Here is an 18,465-nt window from a genome sequence, read left to right as displayed (position 1 = left end):
GCACTTGGTGCTCAGAGTGAGGTGGTGAGACTGAGACCATAGGTCCCACAGAAACCAAACACAAACTCGTTTTTCAGATGTCACAGACCACCAGTGCACTGTCTCTGCGTGTTCACCCTGAAGTTCAAAACACCAGTTATTTGAGCCAGTTCAACTTGCAATACATTTAGGGGAAAAGATCACATCTGAATTTTATCTCCTTTCTTCCTCCCTCACCTTTCCACTCCGCTGTAAATAATGAAGAAAACAATACATACAATGGGTTAAAAATGAGGGAGTTTGAGGCTGAGTGTGAGCACCATCCTGGTTTACCATGAAGATAGGTGAAAAAGAGGTATTTTGGGGGAAAAAATTGATATTTTTTTCCTTTAACCTTCACACTGGAAAATGGAAAAAGAAAACAAAGAAAACCCACACAACTGATTACCCATTTGGACTGGATAAGTAAAATGGGGGACAGTTCAGAATCACCTACTCAACTCGTTACCCAAACTTCAAAACCTGTTAACAGAAAAGCTACTTTGTTGTTACTGTATGTGTTTTTGAGGAAATGGGAATAAAAATAAATTATTTTTCAGCTCTGTTGTCTCCTGGTTGCAATAAGTGATTTAAATTGGCTTCCTGCTATGGGAAACCTAAGCAGAAGCTAATGTGGCTTAAACATTTGTGCTACCTTAACTTTAACCTGCATGGGTGTGTATAACACTCAGCAGGAAAATGTCTTGTTTTTGCCAGCAGGCAAAGGCTGTTTATAAAATGACATTTTCAAGTCTGATTAGAAATTAAGGTTTTTAGAAGTAAGAAAAAAACAGTTAAGAGTAAACCACAGGTAATATTAATGTGGTCATTTAAGAAGTACATTTCTTGACAGAGTGCTACTGTTCCTGCTCACAGCAAGCTGAGAGACTAGATGTAGAGAGAATAATAAAGTTTTTTGTCTATGTTTATGTCCACTATATAAGACAGCTAGACTGAATAGAAAGAGAAAATGATGTGCCACTAATCCTCAAGAGAAATGCCAGTACAGATATAAGCTGTCAGGAGATTGTCCCCTTTACAATAGAGAACATAGGCTTACTCTTCTAATAACCTACTTGCGCTCTATGTAGTACTCGTCCAGGAATCTTGGCATTTCATATCTTTTCTTTCATATCTATTTCATATAATTTCATATTATCTATTGCATTTCATAACTCCTAAAGCAGTGGACTCTCCTCTCTCCCTTAATCTCCCATCCGCCATATATATTCACACTTTAATTTCTATTTCTGTTACAAGGCTAAAAGTCTCCTATTGTTTAAGATTACAGTTTCTGAGCAGAATAAGTAGCATGCTGAGTAACCAGAGATTCAAAAAAGAGTAACATGGCAAGCATAAACTCTAGGCATCGTTTCCTCTCTGTTTACAATGATGCATGCTGGAAGCAACCTCGTCTTTGTTTCAAGTCCTGAACTGATGTTGAAATTCATGTCTTTGGATCTCTAGTTGTGAATCTATCAACTACTGAGCCATGTACCTGTTAATATCTCTATCTCTTTTTGTCTGTCTGTCTATCTATCTTTAAATATATTTCTTATATGTATAGACACACAATCATACATAATTTTTTTCTATATATTATATGTATGTATGTATATACACAGACATTAAAACATTTGGCTCACAAATAACGGTATATGATATAGAATCATAGAATCATAGAATGGTTCGGGTTAGAGGGGACCTTAAAGATAGCCTAGCTCCAACCCCACTGCCATGGGCAGGGACACCTCCCACTAGACCAGGCTGCTCAAAGCCCCATCCAGCCTGGCCTTGAACACTTCCAGGGATGGGGCATCCACAGCTTCCCTGGGCAACCTGTTCCAGTGCCTCACCACCCTTACAATAAAGAATTTCATCCTGATATCCAATCTAAATCTATGCCCTAAATCTCTAAACCTACCCTCTTTCAGTTTGAAACTGTTACCTCATGTCCTATCATATGTTGTGTCTTTGTTTCCTGGGATATGTCAATTTCCACGTTGGTGCTTTCTAGCTAAGCAGGAGAACAGGCGTGATTTTCTAGGACATTCACTGGGAATATTTTTGTTTTCTTACATTAATTTACTTTGAGATTGTTCAAAGCTGTGATGTTTACAAATGTATGTCTTGCTCTAGGAAAGCATAGTATCAGTGCTGTTTCCCACTGCAGTTTCATCTAATAATGAACTATATCTCTCGCCTGCTTGCGGTACTACTGAATGGAGCTGTGTAACAGAGTAATTATTTATTATTATATCAAATTAACATGTATTTATGATATGCATATATTTTATTACAGCTGGTCTTTTGTCTTATTTAACTGGAGTGCAGATACATAGCTAGTAGACTGGTATTCATTTTTCCCAATATCATGATACATTGGTTTGGGTTCTGGGACCTTCTCATGGGGAATTTATCTGAATTTACTTCTATAATCTAATACTACATTACAATATGTGAATGAAATATTTATGCCCCCTCCATGAACTTAGCTCGTATTTATGAAATAAATAATTTCCCTGTTGTCCATAAAATTTCCCAGTGCTGTTAAGTCCTGTAATAGAAAACCATAGTGTTTATTTTCCGTAATGACAATATAGGAGGCGATAAAATTGGAAGTGCTAAGGTCTAAGTTTAGCTTAATGAGTTTAGGTCTTTCATAATGAAGCCAGGTATCTAAATTAAAAGGAGAAATTAATAGTAAAGTACTGAACCAATGACTGTACAAGTAAGAGCTGGTCTGACATCTGAATACACTTTATTAACCAGGTGTAAATCCCACTATTATGGTAGAGTGTCTGCCTCAGAGAAGACAAGCATACTGGTGTGCTGTTAAATGCTGGTTTTTCATGAGTCACTACAGTGGTACGTAGAGCTGAATACCATTTTATAAACCTCATGAGCACTTTTTTAAATATGCAGAGGGTGTAGCCAGAATTAACTCATGGTGTTCAACCTGAAGAAGTAGTCTTTATATTCTGTCGGTTTCTATTCTGGCGGGATTAGGGTGTGTGCAATGTTTTTACAGATTATTTTCCCCTGAAGGTTGCTGGTAACATTACACTAGCATTTTTGACTACTTTTTAGTGATACAGTGCTATGTTAAATGTTACATTGCATTATGTCACAGTGGTTTACATTATCCTACCAAAGGCTGGCACAATACGAAACCAAAAGGACTACTTTTACATGCTTTCTTCAAATTAAAAACTTTCAATCGAGGAGCTCAGTAAAACATGCAATAATAAGAAATATATTATAAGGATACATTTCTAATGTGAAAAATATTTTTGAAAAATAATTGTTACTTAAATGTATTTGACACGGTATAATTACAAATTTAATCTCACAGGTTTTACACTGCTGCTATAATAAAGTTACTCATTTTCAGAGCCATTAAGTTAACCACCTTCCTGATATAATGAGAAAGTCAAAGTGACCTTATATCAGGCAATAGGTGAAGTACATTGATTTATAATTTTCTACTTTAAGACATACCCTATAGCATTTCCTCAGGTTGTATAAATCAACTAAGTTTTTACTGATGGAAGCAACATCCAACTGCTGATCTGAACAGTGGGAAATACGTTGTCACATGACATTTGTGACCAAATATTTCATAAATACAGATATGCTTGATAGTATTGGATCCTTTCTTTATGTTTAGGGATACATTTCTCCTGCCTAGAACAAAATATCTAGTTCATACTGTAAGAATGTATGGAAAGCGTGAGCATCGGCTTCATTCAGGTTATCTGATAAAGGACATTTTCCATTCAAAAGGGCATAATAAGTGAAGGGGGAAGTGATAAGCAACACACAGAGACAGAAAACGAGTAGACAAGGGCTAACAGAGGCAAAAACCACAAAAGTTTCCCATCGCTAAGTAATGAGCCGTTAAGAAACTGCAGGCATATCTTTGGAGAGGGCCAGCCTGGCATTGGTAACTCATACAAAGTGGGGAAACAGAAGGAACATGAGGGACTGGGATATCCCAGGGAAGGGATGTGGAACTACGCAAAATTTGTTAAGGAAGGTTTAGGGGAAGAAGACTGAGGAGGAACAAATGAGAGGAATAGATAGAAAGGGATATAAAAGGGGCAGGTGAAGTGTAAACCACGGCTGGTCAGCATGCTTGTCTGGTGGAGCCCTGCACCTGATCACCCCAGTCTGTCCTTTTCTTCTTGAATCTCCCCTTAATGACCTCTCTGAGTAATCTCACTCCCTATCCCATATGTGTCAGTGCTGCAAGGGCTTAGTGCAGCACTGAGGATCTGTGGGGATCTGGGAATGTGCGTGTGCTTGTGAACCTGGGGAGTGTGTGCGCTGCACCAGTGACCTTCTGCCTCTGCCAGCCCAAGGGGAGGAGGGGACGTGGCTGTCTGTGCCCGTGTCTGGTGTGAGACCTGAATACGGGTGCTGCTGGAGGCAGTGCCTTGTCTGTGGCCATCTGTGTGACCAGCCATGTCCGTGTCCTCTGTGTGCCTGTGTGATACGCATATAGCCTCACTGCTGGTTGAACCTGCAAATAGGGAAGTAGCAGCTGCCTCCATTGGACAGAGACCCCGAGGTCTCGGGGTTGGGCAGAGTGGCAGGGCAGAAGGAAACCCTGAGCCCGGAGCTGCTGGATGCAGCAGATGCTTCTAACATCCATTAACATGTACAAATTGAAATGACAACAATATGAAGCATGATTGCTTCATACTGTCTGTCAGCACCAGTTTTTGTTGCATCTTTTACGTATTTGCTGATTACACTCAGAAGTCATAGGATAGGAAAGTCATGTTAGGTATTGAAATGTTCAGAAAACATTCTACATATGCAAAACTAGATTATAAATTTCATAAAAACCACATGCAATCATAGCTTAAAAATCAGAAGATTTTTTAATCAACTTGTAGTTAATGGAGAATTCCATTTGAACTGATCATGAGATTTTCATTACACAATAATTTGATATGGAAAAGCAGCCTTATTTGCCTTGTAGAGAGTTATAAGAGAGATTACAAATCACAACTTTCACATCCTTTCTAAGCTACTGTTTACATTTTCAGTGTTAATATTCCTTTTCTGTTATTTTATGCTCATCTTATAATATGATGAGCATATGAAGAAAAATATACTCTTAGCATTCCACAGCCTCAAACAGATACAGAGCTTTTTAGTCTGTTTGGTAAACTGGAATCAATTAATTTTGTATAGAGCTAATCTGTACTAATGGAATTAATCTCCACAACCCTTTTTATTTCTCTGTGAGGCTTTACTAAGTACCAATCACCTTCTCTACCAATCTAGTTTTCAACTATTTATTGCTACAAGGCTAAAAATTTTGCAAATAAATTTGGCTACTTTACTACAGTAGGCTAATTAAGTTATATGAGGTTCAGTTTAAGAAGGTTAAAATAATTTAATTCGTTCATTCTGGTCCATGTGAGCCATTTATACAGACACTTTCATATTGACAAAGACTGATACATTGTTCTCCCGAAAATTAAATTACTTAACATGTGATAAGCAAAGTTCTTATCTGAATGTGATACTTCTAAATACATAGTGATATTATGTGTAAATAAACTTGACAATTAAATTCTAATAATGTCCCCACATTGAAATTACCTTAGCCTGTTTCAGAGGTAAATCACATATGCTCTTTGTGCTGAAAAGAGCATTTCACCTTCTGAGGTGACAAACATTTGCCAGACATTGAAGTTGAATAATCATTCACACCACATAGGAAGTAGAGTAAACGGCTAGCCCTGGCTTGTACATGAAAGCCAGCATCCTGCTGCACCTGCACTGGTTATCATGTAGTGCATTCTTCCCAAGAGGGACTCTCTTAATACATACTCATAGAATCATAGAACGGTTAGAGTTGGAAGGGACCTTAAAGATCATCTAGTTCCAACTACCCTGCCCTGGGCAGGGACACCTCCCACTAGACCAGGCTGCTCAAAGCCCCATCCAGCCTGGCCTTGAACACTTCCAGGGATGGGGCATTGACAACTTCTCTGGGCAACCTGATCCAGTGTCTCACCACCCTCACAGTCAAGAATTTATTCCTAATATCTAATCTAAATCTCCCCTCTTTCAGTTTAAAACCACTACCCCTCGTCCTTTCACTCCACTGCCCCATAAAGAGTCCCTCCTTATAACTCCTGTAGGCCCCCTTTAGGTACTGGAAGGCTGCTATAAGGTCTCCCTGGAGCGTTCTCTTCTCCAGGCTGAACAACCCCAACCCTCTCAGCCTGTCCTCATAGCATAGGTGCTCCAGCCCTCTGATCATCCTTGTGGCCCTCTGCTGGATCTGTTCCAACAGGTCCCAGTACCGACCCCTGAGGAAAGCCAGTCATCACTGGTCGCCATTTGGACATCGAGCTGTTGACCGCAATTCTTTGAGTGCGACAATCCATCCAGTATCCACTGAGTGGTCCATCCATCAAATCCTTGTCTCTCCAATCCAGAGACAAAGATGTCATGCAGGACAGTGTCAAATGCTTTGCAGAAGTTCATGCTATTAAAATGCTGTTTTCAAAGTGCATACATTTCTCTGCTAACACAGCACTTTCATCCTTCACTTTCCTAACTTCCTACCCAGCTCCTTATATGAGTCCAGATAAACTTCATCCAATATCATTGATTTTATAACACATGAACAAATGGACTTATATGAATAACTTTAAAATGAATATCATAACGAGTGAATTAGTTTTTCAGTCTTGAGTTGTTACTTCAAAAGCTGTCTATACTTACTCCAGAAGAAGTAGAGTTATATTTTGTGGTGCCTATATGATTGATTTTTTCCGGAACCTAAAATGATATTTTTTGTCTTTGTTGGGTGGAATTTGTTTCTCCTTTTAGGGAAAAATTAAGCAATGTTATCTAAGAGAAGTGTTGCAATTCCCTTTATCATCAGAGGAGGGAGACAGGCACCCAGAAAGGGCAATTAATCCCACCTAGGTACATATCTTTCTTTGAGAAATAACCCACTTGGAATTACATAGTGTTTACTGTGTTGCAGTCACTGTTATGCAGGTTTTGCTCACGGAACAGGTGTTTACCTCATTGCAAATGAGGCATGGCAAAAAGTGTAGGGTGGTGTAGCCACCAGTGAAAGAGAAACTGGCTACCTCAAATTTCTCTGCTGGTGTATGCTGTCCTCCTTACTGGTAGTATCAAATCCTTTACAACGTGCCAGAGTTACATATTACTCTTATGTAGTTCATTATGCACAGAAGTGTGTAAAACAAGCCAAAAAACATTCAACCCTGAAAAGCTGTGTGGATTTTAGCAACAGTGTGAGCTATGAAAAAGAAAACAAAGGAAGAAAACAAAGGAAATGTTTGGGGGGGGGGGTTAGCAATTTTTTTGTACCAACTCTGATATTGAAATGAAGAGAGTCATGTTATAATTCTCTTGAATGTGGGTAAATACAATAAATGTTGTGAATGGTGACTGCTCATTTTGGTGTTCAAATCAGTATCTGTCTGAAAAGATTTAATCATATTGTAAATAATTTTCTCAAGCAGTGTAGATCACTAATTTCCTTTGGAAGCGAATCAGCCAACATGTTATTCAGGACACACCTGGAGGGCAATTTGCTTGACTCAAGTTTTGTGAAACAGAAATGACACGATGTTAATTTACTTTTAAACTGCTTGCCATGTCTAAGAATTAAATAAACAATTGGATGAGACCAAACTGAATTCATTGAGATATCAGCCATGCAGTCCACTTATTTTGCCTGATTGTGGTAGAAAAGCCTTTTATATGAGCAGTTAACATGTTCACATTTTCCACACTTGGCCTTTTCAGAAATCCCAGTGACAAATTCTTTGCTGATTTATATTTCACTCTGCATTTGAAGAAAATAAACCCATGGAGTTTAACTTATAATGTTTCAGATTTTTTTGTCTCTGTATCATTACTGTTTTTATTACTTTACAACAGGGCTTAGTCTATGTGTAGAGTTAGGGGAATATGTAGCTCTATAGAGCGATGTATTTGTAAATAAAATCTATAAGAACACTCAAGCTCAGGATCCAGTTCATTTATGTGTTTACAAACATTTATATTCCAATATTAACATGTAATTTATTACTATTAATTTATTAATTGATCAATTAATACATGGCAGCTATTTACATAAATAGGATCTCAGTCTCTATCATAGTCAGTACAGCTAGCAACAACTGTAATGATAACATTTATTATACATTTCAGTTAAACTTAAATGAATGGATTTGGGTGATTGGAGCAACCTCTGGAATAGCTTATCTTTCTCCAGTCTTTCATCATAGAGGATTTCAGTTCAAAAATTAGTAGTCTAAACTTAATTAGGATGCACCTATACCAGATTATCTTTCAAAAGCCACTATCTTAATGCTAAGGGATAAGTGGCTACCACCTCTGGCATCTCCAGACCAGGACAACTCTTGCCCATCCTGGTACCTGGAGACCCTGAGTCTCTGACCAGGCTGAGGGATGTGGCTGCTGCTGTCCCTTCAACCAGTAGTGAGGCTGACACAGACACACACAGAGGACACAGACATGGCTGATCACACATGCGGCCACAGAGGAGGCACTGCCTACAGTGGCACCCACATTCAGGACTCACACCAGACACGGGCACAGACAGCCACATCCCCTCCTCCCCCTGGGCTGGCAGAGGCGGAAGGTCATTAGTGCAGCGCATACACCGCACTGCCCAGGTTCACAAGCACACGTACATTCGTGGATCCCCTGAGCATCGGCATGGCCCCTTTCCCTGCCCGGCACCCCTGCTGATACACAAAACATCAACTGAACAGAGAGATATCAGTACAAACCACAACAGGGAAAAAGTTCCTTCTAAATTCACTGTATTTTATTGTGTAATGATCTAACATATGGCCTGACTTTGTACTTCTGGATGACAGACATATGTTGAGAAAGCTGGATGATTGAGATAGTGAAGGAAGAGTCCTGTATCTACAAGTTACATAGGAGGCAGGAACAGGCCTGGATGTGTTCATTAATCTGGCAGAGAGGGTGGATCATGATCTGATACTAATTGTCCAGGGACAAACCCAGGATCTTTCTCATGTCTCTGTTAAGATTAAGTATAGCCATTTGGATACAACGGCTGCCCCCTAATAGATCAGGATCTTGGCAGGAGGCAGGATGGAGTAAGTTCATTTGCAGATTAAACAATAGCAATTGAGTTATAAGGTATTTCCTGGGGCTCATTGATCACAAGGAAGGAAATAAATGCAGCTAGTCATTATTCCCAGGAAACTGTTGCGATGATTTTATTCTTTTCTACACATTTCTAAATGCTTCGTGACAAGGTCGGATAACAAGTACATGCATATCAGGATGATAAGCATCTTAGAAATGCTCATGGTAGAGACACTGAAGGTTGTTATTACTATTATAAGGTGAGAGTGAAAAAAAAATCTCTAAGGTACGTACCTTTGTCATGGCTATTACTATTTCATTGGTATGTATAAGGCTTTTCTGGAAAATTAATGTACCGTTTACTAAGCAACCAGTTTCCGTGAACCATTTCTCTACATTCCATTCAGCATGTAATTAATATTTAAACATCTTTATTTATGATTTATTCATTGATTGAGGCATAACCCAAAATTATCAGTAGTAGCAGGTAAAAGCTTAAAGATCATTTCATGATTCTGGGATTCTGAAGACAAAAAAAGAAAATTCTTACACTCTTAGGAAGTTCTTGATCCAAACCCATTGAATGTAATAGAAAATCTTCATTACTGTTAATAGGAAGAACAGCAAACTTAAAATGCCAAAATGGAATCTCTTTCCATTTAAAACCTAGACATATTGTAATTCTTTAAAAATTAAATTCAGTCTGTAGTTTTGTATATCCATTTTGTATATTGGAGCTTGTGGTGTGTTGATTCCTTTTAAATTTAACTTCTGCATTACATTTAGCTGAAACACCCTTGGGAAATACACTGTTCATAAACAGGCTACAGTAAAGATCATATTTAGGCATATCTGAGCATAACATCAAAAATGTATTTGTTCACCATGTCTCTGGGAGAATGGGTTGGGATCACCATATTTAACAGCCATTGACAGAAATGTTTTCTCTTAATTTTCTTTTCAAATCTATTAATCTTAAACACTGGAATACTCTGGCAATGGGGTCCATAATTTAATTAGACATTGTTTCAAATCTTTGTCATTCAGTCATTCCTATGACTGAATATTCTCTAGTTCTTTTTTTATGACAAATATGGAATAAGCATCCCTTATTCATCGTTTGTACCATGTCAATCATGATTTTGTAGGCCTTTCTCATAGCTCCCCTTAGTCATACCTTTTTTAAACTGAAGAATTCCTAGGCTGCTTAATCTTTCTTCATATGGAGATCAATATCCAAAACTGGGGATACACAGAAAAGGATGGATATAATTCATGCTTTAAATGAAGACTGCAATTAGAACTGGTCTCAATGGGAGGAAAGACCTTATTGCAAAGAACCACACAGAAATCACAATATGCATGGATTCTGGAAGACTGCCCATCTGATTTATTTTCTCTGAGACTTTTGCAATCCAGCTAAGTACATTTGATTTGGGATGATCAGAGAGGAATACAGTATTCAAGATTTGGATTTATACTGTAGTAGAATGAAGTTTTCTACTTGTTTCAAAACCCTTTGCTAATAATTCTGATGTTCTTTTTGCTTTGTTTTATCTCTGCTGAGCACAGAGTAGAGAATTTTGGAGGATGTTCCACAGGTCATACACATCATTTTACATCTAAGTGGACATCAATAGCACTTTCCTGAAGGAATAGCAGCTAATTTACAGTATGTTTCTCAATAAGAATGCATCTACATTGTGCAAAACAAGATATGAAGATCCTCAAGTTAATGGAAATCCAACACAAGAAATAACAAAGCTGTGATATCATAGAGACTGGTTGACCAGTGTTAGCTTTAGTACATTTTCATACCCTAACAGTGGTCACAGAAGTAATACTTGAGCAGGTTGATTGTAGCAGGGCTTACAGACAGCCTTATAACCCTTGGTCCAATATTGAATGCTTTACTGGTTTTCAACTAGATTTGGAGACTCTGAACAGCACTTTCCTTGGCTGACATGAAGTTAGCCACTAAAACTTCTGTAGTCTTGACTGTGGATGTGACTCCTAATTAGACCTTTTCACATATAATCCCACAAACCCCTGTTCTAACTTATGAAAATTAACCAGGCACACTCCTTGGCTTGGAGTTGGCTTATGTGCTGGCTTGTTTCTAAAATATATGAAGCTGAGGAAATGGAGCACACGCTTGGTAGCCAGCATCACTAAGAAGGAAGGAAGGAAAACATCTTTAAAGTTAGCAAAAGTTGATTTAATGAACTTTAACAATGTATTTGTAGTGAAGGGCTTTTAATTTGTTTTAATTTGTTTTTTTTTTCATATTATGTTATAAAATAACAAGGTTCATCAGAGCAGTGATGCCTCCTGTGCTGGCAACCGGCTCTAGAAATGACATAAAAGCATATTTCTCTGACACTCTGGGCAAATTTATGAAACCTCAGGCTTACCTAAATTTCCTGCCGATTTCTTGCCATTTGACAAAGCAGCTGTAAAATAAGTGATTCGGTCCTGCTCTGATCTTTGGCCTTATACTTTGAATGGGGAAAAGTGATCCTAGAGGCCTAGAGGAATGCTTAATTAAGAGCAGAGTATTGAAAAGCATGCAAGAATGTAAATCAAAGGAATGGATTTCAATACAGGGAAAACTTCCTATGGAATGCCTTCATTATATATTATTGTTATTATGTAAAATCTTTATTGTTATTTTTTATATAATTTATAGTTATGCATATACATCATTTTATATAATTAGATAAAAATGATAATAATAATGTTATATATTATGTTTATATTGTATTTAATGTAATATAAATATGTTTCTATTATACAAGTCTATTTATAATTAGAATAACTATTATACTGAAACAATCATTATTATACTGAAATATTGCACCCATTATTAGAAAAAGCCAAAATATTCACAAATTAATCAACATTCTAATAACATTTTTTACTGGTCCATGATCCTGTGTACTAATCTGAGCACATTTTAAAGAACTTTTAAATTCTGAGAACTGAATAGTTGGAGGGCAATACTAGTTCTGTCACAGTATGAGCTGCAGGATTTTGTTTTTACTCAGTGTACTGTAAAAAAGATCTTCTTGGACTTTCATAGTGTATACTGCCAATGATTTTCACCCTGAGGATTTAATAGCCCTGTGTGGCATTTATGGCCTTTTTACATCAATTTCTTGATACATAGTGTTTATTCTGTGTATTGCAGACTCAGTGGTAGAGTTTATTGCAGCCATCATTTTAGATGTCCTCAAAGTGTTTCAGCTCCTTCTTAAGTATCATGAGAAAATGTATGTTTAAAATATATATTCTTGACCCCTGCTGTGGTTTGTTTGACACGTCCAGCTATAAAAGATGTTTTGCAATAGGATATTTGAGCTGTGCAATTAAATTCATTTGTATCAATGATGATATCAGGACTATATTATCTATGGAGTCACGCTTTCTTACTATTGAGAATAAATTACCTGCTAAACCAGTAACCGTTGAGACAATACATTGATGTGAAACTCCTCTGATTACTAATGTATCTCAACATAAATGTTGACACATTAGTCCATAGCCACAATTGCTGCAAAGGCACATACCTTCCTGAAGCAAATCCAAATATTAAATTTCACATAGCAGTTTTGGTGGTTATAATACTCGATTCATGTCCAGTATCGTCTTTAAAATGAAATAGCTTGTTAGTTTGCTCTTTTTAATTTTTTTCCAAAATAGTCAAAGCAATTACAGTGATTGTCATCCTTATAGAATAATTACCTGTCAAATTTAGTTTGAAAAACAAGTCATTTTAACTCATGCAATTCTTACATAGTTTTAAAATCCCAACACCTCCTTTTTAAGTAGTTTGGTTTTGGTTTTTTTTAAATCAAAAATAGTGAGATTTTTCCTGATGTATATTTTTACATCTCAATGCAAGGTATTGACTTTCAGAATTAAGAGATCTGATCTTGAGAAATTAAGGTATTCAAAATATATCACTGCCTAATCCCATGTAACTTCCTGTTTTTTTCTATAGAACTGCCATTCTGTAGCCATGCTGGAAGTGTTTTTCCTAAGATTGGGAGAGACAAATACACAACAGTATAATTCATATTTGTGGTATTGTCACTCTGAGACAGCTGATAGGAGATATCCAAAATCTGTATAACAGAGACCTACCCAAACACTTTCCTATTCCAGAAATAATGGGTTTATGTCGGTGGACTGCCTAAAGTACAAGGAATAGGAACACTATCAATCTGCCATATGGCTGTGTTGCAGAATGTTGCTACACCAAGATGTTTTCAATTCCCTTTATTGTTTTAAGAATCACCACCTGTTAATGTATTTTGTATGTAATTGAATGTTGTTTATGCTCTTCTCCATCTTCACTCTGGTAAGAAAAAAACGATCAAAACAGATTTACAATGATTAACGATGGTGGAATTTGCCTTCCCTGATTTCTTCTTGAGTGAGAATCTGTAGGGGTGTAGGAAAGAAAACAGCAATGCCTAGAAAAACATGGGGGCTGTGATCTGTATCTTGAAACAGGTGGCAAAATTTGTTTGCTGGGGATATGCATCTTCTCCTTAACCAAAAAATTACTTACTGTCATATTGTCTCTATTTTCACAAATATTATTCGGTGTAGCCTGTATGTTAAGACTGTTTCAATTAAGAGTAAAATGAACACCCTCCTTGCAGGTACCTCAGCAGTCTCCCTTTGAGAGTAACTTCTCACAAATTCTTTAGAACCATGCATTAGGAGTTTTATGAAATATTATTACAAATTAATTGCTCAAACAACTTCTTAATGATTTTCAATTTGTTGATGGATTGTGTCCTGAAGCATATAATTCCTGGAGCAAATAATTTAAAAAATGTTTTTATTCTCTCTCCCTAGGTATTTTCACTATCTTTGTGTGGTAGGTTGAGCCTAACCAGCAGCTAAGCACCCACCTGGTTGCCTGCTCTGTCCCCTGCCCTCCAGTGGGATTGCGGAGAGGAATGGAAGAGCAAAAACTGAGAACTCATGGGTCAAGATAAAGACAGCTTAATATGTGAAGCAAATTTTCACGGGCAAGCAAAACAAAATAAGGAATTAATTAGTTACTTCCCATCAGCAGGCGGATGTTTAGCCATTTGCTGGAAAGCATGTCCTCAGCATGCATAGCAGTTACTCGGGAAGACAAATGCTGTAACGACAAATATCCCCCCTTCCGCCTCCTTTACCTGAGCTTGTATTGCTAAGCACACCATCATATCCCTTTGGTCAGCTGGGGGCTGCTGCCCTGGTTGTGTCCCCTCATAACTTCTTGTGCACCCACAGACTACAGGCTTGGCGGTGGGGTCAGAGTGAGAAAAAGAGAAAGTCTTGACACAAATTTAAAACGCAGCACCATAATTCTGTCCCATCCAGAGCCAGCACACTGTATTAATGGCTCACTCTTCTTGGAGTCCCATTACACTGCTGACCTAGGTTCCTGTCTGGGAGAATCTTAAAAAAAAAAAACCAAAAAAAACCCCAAAAAACCCAAACCCAACAAAAAAAAGCTATAGCCAAACCAAATGTAAATATTATAAGCTTTTCGTTTATTTTCTTTTATGCATTTTGTCTGTCATGAAGGTATCTGCACAGAAAGAAAATCTGCGTCAGCACATCTGTGCGTGTCTTAACATGAAATCCTGTTTCTGTAGAAGGATTCCCTGACAGGTTCCTGCTAAAGTATGCATTCATACACACACACACATATATATATGTATAAATGTATATACATTGTTATATATGTATACACACACATATATGTATAAATGTATATACATTTTTATATATATACACACACATATATATGTGTATATATATACATATAGATGCATATTTTTATATAACAAATGTTGTTTGCTATTAGTTAGAGGTTTGAAGGGATTATTTTTTTTTTCCATCAGCTAAGGTATACTAGGAGAGGAATTGAAAGTAACTAAGGACCGATGTATTAAATGGTACCCAAAGTTCTCCATTATTTTCAATATTTTACACTTTGTAGAGGTAAGAATTTTTTTGAAGCCCACAGACTTTCCCAGCTATAACTGCTTCTCAATGTAAAGAATTTTTTTCTCCTTATTAGTGTTAACTGCACTGCAAGTGAAAGGAATTTTAACTTTTTTTAAGAGATATAAATAATCTTTGCAAAATCACCTGACCTAAAGCATCCATGGCATAATTGCTAATTGATTTTTCTGCCTCTTGCAATTGTGTGTGATATCTCTACTTTGGTATAGAAGCTATAGTCCACACATTATTTTGCAAGGAAATGCACTAAATTTCTCTTATAAACTCTGCAGAATATGATAAAATATAAATGAATAATGTAAGTTACACTTGGTTCTACATTCAGTGAAACCTGAATTAATATAATAAATATATATATTCTTCAAGCAGGTTTTAGTGATAAACTGCAACAATTTAAAACTACTGTGTAATCTGCTTAAAACTGTTTCAGTCTTTGGTTTTATAATTGGCTTTTTATTTCTCAGCAGAGGGGCTGTAAAGCATTTGTGATCCAGAATATGTATGTACACAGACAACGCATAGGCAGAAGATTTGCACAATCTGTACTGATTGAAAACACAAACGATCCATATTTACAGCTGCATCCTTATGCTCTTAGTCACAAAAAAACCTGACATGTTGTTTACTGTCAAACTCCCTGGTAACCTTGTAAGTTCAAAAAGTTTCTGGTTTTGATGCAGAATGGGTATGATGTTGTACATTAACCAATAGTGCTCTCTTTGGGTCTCATTCAACCTCATTGACAGTGAAAGAAGGATTGAATTTTTAGGCCTATTTCAAACATGGTAGGGACACTGTCTGTGGGAACTGGCTATCCTTAATGCTCACAGTTCTTAGACATTTTTTCTAGTTTTCTAAATGCTTTTCCCTGCTTTCTGTGTTTGTTTTTTTCTTGTCTTTTTTTTTTTTTTAACGGGGTTGTTGACTTGAAAGCAATTCACCATTGTTTTTAAGAGTTTGCACAATCTAAAATCACAAACCATTTGTATGTTACAAGAAAAAAATACAATGATGTTAATTGTTTAGTCAGATATTTTAAACAAATGTATGAGCAAGATTCACTAAACCATTTTACATTAATCTTTTATGCATTTTCATATGCTTAAATGCTTATGTTACTGGCTAAGAGCATTCTGTGCATCTTCTCTTTACAGTAAAAATGAATAGAGTTTCTGTCACATTAGTTAAAATTAACATAAAAGTATAAGAACATAGATTCGTGAGAATATGGGCATGAAATCCAAGACACTAGAGGCAAGTATTTTATATGATGACCTTTACCTCACAACTAAAGGCTTTTATCATGTTATTCTTCTGTCTATTTTTGCTATGTTCTCTCATAAGAGTTGTCTTTCTCAAAAGCTTGTCTTTTTGGACCTGTCTTATAGTAAGTAATGCTTTGGGGTCATTAATCTCTTACTTATAGTTTGAAAGCAAGGTCCATACTATTAAGTTCACTAAAATCTATAAGCTGATATACCTAAATGGAAACCGTAATCAGGCTAGGGATACAAGCAGCCACATGGTTGTGTCTATAGTAAGCTGAAATAGCTTCTTGCAATAAATTTGGTTGCACTAAATAAAATTATATAGCCATAAATAATGAAGAAACAAGTACAATTTTGCAGTAGTCACCAAATGAAGTGTGCATTTGAGCGGTGACTTTATAACTAACTGCTTAAAAAGGGTACGTGCTTAACTTTCTTTTTCAAAAAAGAAAATAATGGCCTTATTTGATTATTGGAAATGGCATTTTTTGCATCTTGCATTTGTTCATAATTAATATAATCAGAGTCAGACACTGAAAGAACTTGTGTGGCTCATAATTGATTCCCTGTTCATTCCAGTTGCATCTGTAATTTTTTAAAATTTTACCACAGACATCTGCGAGATAATAACTGTGTGTTCATTCTAAGGCAGTCTGTCCTAAAGTACAAATCCGAGCTGACTCACAAAGATCGCCATATGAACTTACAAAATTATTCTCCTGGAACATAACATTAGGAAATGTCACAGCAAACTAGCTCGCTCACATGTTAACTACGCTTACATATTAAAGATGGGGGAAGACACAGAGCTTGGATCCAAATGGGGTTTATGTTACCATTTGGGGTTCACTGATGCCAAATCTTTTGAGCTTCTCTAATGATATTTTGCCACCATATGGCAAGCATCAGTTTTATCTTGTGGTAATCTGACCTTCTTAGACCAAATCTCCAGCGAATACAAATAGAAACTGAAAAAGTGTCATCTGCTTTTGGATCCAAAATAGAACAGAGTCAGACTAATGCTGAAATTTTACCTTTTTGCTAATACGTAGTGCATGGCAATTGTTACAGTAAAACTGAGGGGGAAAAAAGGTTACTTGAATCCCAGGCTAGGAAACCTAACAGCTCACATTCCCCAGGACAGAACACAAAATGCCTTGGCTGTTGGACAATTTCTTATGAGGAAAAAGTACTAATCCACATTGATTCCTTTCCAGGGACAAAGTCTGGGCTTACATATAGGTGTGAGAGTCTCACCCAAACACCTGACAGTTTTCCTGCTGTTTTTCCATGTGGGTACTGGCAACACGCCATGTACTGCCATGGTCAGATCAGAAGACGTCGTAACACCTTGGGTAATAAGGGAAGGAATATCAGTGCCTGGCTGCTCTCACATCTCTCAGCTGAAAGTTTAGGGTCAGGCAGATAGTAATGAACAGGGAACAAATGTATTACTGCAAAAGACAGCACTAACGGTTTCGGGTTTCTTGGTCACAGCAGTGTTCTACTATAACTATTTTTTGCTTTATGCTAGATGATCTCTAGAGGTCCCTTCCAACTCTGAAGATTCCGTGATTCCATGATTCCATGAAGGCAAAGGGCCTGATCGAGAATATGCTATTTTAGAATTTGTTGTAACCCATATAGAAATACTGACTGAGAATCTACAGGTATAATGTGAGTTGAATAAAAATTACTTAAAAGTGAGTAATGATGACTTTTCTAAGGAATTGATGGTAGATGAAAAGAAGAAGAGTAAAGATAATACAATTCAGAAAAGCCAACATGGGCAACTCAGGGAACCAAAAGACAAGGTGCTTCAGAGAGAGAGAGAGTTTAAGATATAAAGGAATGTAAGACAACTGGCAGTAACAGAAAAGTTGAGATTATATTCATAATGGCAGACTATCACATTGCACAGGAAAGACAGGAAGCATATTAAGAGAGCAATACAGGATCAGAAACTCTGTAAGGATGTGGAAAT

This window comes from Larus michahellis, chromosome 1 (assembly GCF_964199755.1).
Source record: "Larus michahellis chromosome 1, bLarMic1.1, whole genome shotgun sequence".
Classification (NCBI taxonomy): Eukaryota; Metazoa; Chordata; class Aves; order Charadriiformes; family Laridae; genus Larus; species Larus michahellis.
The sequence above is the reverse complement of the archived record's forward strand: the minus strand, read 5'-3'. Positions refer to the sequence as shown.